Here is a 2,515-nt window from a genome sequence, read left to right as displayed (position 1 = left end):
AGGGCTTCTACCTTTGCTCTAAGGTTATCTTCCTCCCTAAGATGACAAATACTTGTGCTATCGGGTTTCCAGTGGGTCGTAATCTATTAGTACTTTCGGTGGCACTAGGTCCAATCCAGGTATGGGCTTTCTCAACTAAGTCATCTAAGTAGTCTATAACCTCAACCAATTTTTTTTGCAAAAATTCACCATTACACATCATTTCAACAAATTGACGCTCTCTAGGTAATAATCCCTCATAAAAATAACTCACAATGTGCCAACTTTCATAACCATGGTGGGGGCAGAGGGCTTGCAATTCTTTGTACCTTTCCCACGTTTGATATAAAGTTTCACTCTCTTTTTGAGTAAAAGATGAGATTTGCTTCTTCAATGCAGTTGTTTTGTGGTGGGGAAAGTACTTGCCAAAGAATGCTTGAGTCATTTTAGCCTAAGTCCCAATCGACCGTGGTCGCAATGAATACAACCAACTCTTTGCTCTTTCTTTAAGTGAAAACGAAAAAAATTTAAGCCTAACTGCATCCATTGTACCATGTTGATTGTGGAAAGTTGCAACCACCTCTTCAAATTCCCTAATATGCACGTATGGGTTTTCATTTCCAAGACTGTGAAAGGTGGAAAGAAGTTGAATCATTCCTGGTTTAAGGTCCATACGTGGCATATTAGGTGAAAATATAATGCATAATGGTGTAGATGTGCGTGTGGGGTGAAGATAATCATGTAAAGTCCTAGTTGGTGCTTCTTCGTGTTCACTATCAGTCATTGTGTTATGTGATGTGATGTGTGTGCCAATAGATTCAGTATCAAAGAGATGGTTAGGAAGAGATTCAAATACTGGTTGAGGTCTCATAATAAATTGCCCTTGCTAGTCTCGAAGCCTGTTCATAAAACATAAAAAAATGAAACTAAATGAGAAATAACAAAATAATTAAGAAAATAAACTAAACTAACTAAAAGAATGTAAAAAGGGATAAAGTCACTCTTTTGCTCGAGAATCCTTCAAGTATTTGTACTGTCTCCTCGGCAACAATGCCAAAATTTGATTATGCCCAAAGTATAACACGGTGATTGTAGTATAGCCTTAGGATATCGATTCCACAGGGAGACGGGCAATGCTCAAAGGATCAGAAGCTTAGCGGTTTCGGGAATTATGTGAAACTAGTATATCACTTTGGAATGAAATTTAAATAACAATATGTGAAATCAGTGAAGCATTGGAATTCCCTCAATTGGGTTGGATTGATCAACATCAACAAGTCATGTATTATTACTCAATTAGAGATTTTCTTCCCAACTCTCTAATTGAAAGACTTAACAATAAAGATCACTTTAGTTGCAATTGTAATTCTAAGATTTAGACTTTCTAACACATTTCCACAATCTTTATTGGAGTAAGATCATATACTTCAAGCATAAGATTATAAATAACTCACCAATAACATGAATGAAATTGCAACTCAATAAATATTTCGATCAAACAATAGAAAAAACATGATTGAATCTATGAAAGATCTAATTAAAATTAAACCAATTTCAAAATCAATTCATAAGGAGAAAGTCTAAAATCTAGAATTGTTTGATAATAAAATACCAAATGAGCAATTGATGTGATTTCCCCAAATCCAATGAGTTCTTTCCAAACTTCGCTAAGGGTTTTAGTTCCTCATGAAACTCTTGAACCAAAAACTAAAGAAAATTGATATGAGGATGAAGAGAGGCATTCTCTGTCCAGTCTAGGGCTTAAAACCATGTACCAAGTTGTTTTCAAAAGATGTTGAACCAAATAAGGAAACTAAATTTTCAGCTAGAATATTCTGTGCAACTACTTTCAGTATTTTGGCCATAACTTTCTCTCCCGATGTTCAATTAAAGAAATTCAAATGTTTATTGGGTCAAAAGTGGACTTCAATCTCCGATTGAAAATTTGGAAAATCTTTATGCGGATGGAATTTGATTTGTGAATATGTTATGATCATATTTAAATTCTTTTGACTTCTAATTGTATCCAATGGACTTCTAGCTTTCTCGAATCATCATTCCATCGGCCGTCTCATCTTTAGATTGTTTACAACTTGGTCCCTAAACTTTCACTTTCTTCCATTTTGGTCCTTACTAGCTCTTTTCTTCTAAATTTCACATTTTCTACCAAAATGCAACCTGAATCAAAGGATAAGTATAATGAGTGCATTTTGGTATCAAGCAATCACACGAATGCAATAATTAAGATGAAAAAATATTGTATTTTACACTCTTACCAAGCATGGATTCAGATTTTTGTCAAAACGAGGTAGGATACTATGTGCAAGTTGGTTGTCATTGCAATATTGTAATTTTTTCTACGTGATTTATTTCATGAAATGCTAATTGACCTATGGGTCCTAATGAAATAAAATGTGAGATCTCCTTCCGATTTTCTCAAATGTTTTAGAGTATTCGATTGATCACCGATTGCTCTTGATAAAGTGATAGTATGGAATGTTATAAATTCATGTTTTAAAAGTCATTACATTGTTTT

This window comes from Olea europaea, unplaced genomic scaffold (genome assembly GCF_002742605.1).
Source record: "Olea europaea var. sylvestris unplaced genomic scaffold, O_europaea_v1 scaffold1836, whole genome shotgun sequence".
In the NCBI taxonomy this organism is placed as follows: domain Eukaryota; kingdom Viridiplantae; phylum Streptophyta; class Magnoliopsida; order Lamiales; family Oleaceae; genus Olea; species Olea europaea.
This window is presented reverse-complemented; position numbering follows the sequence as displayed.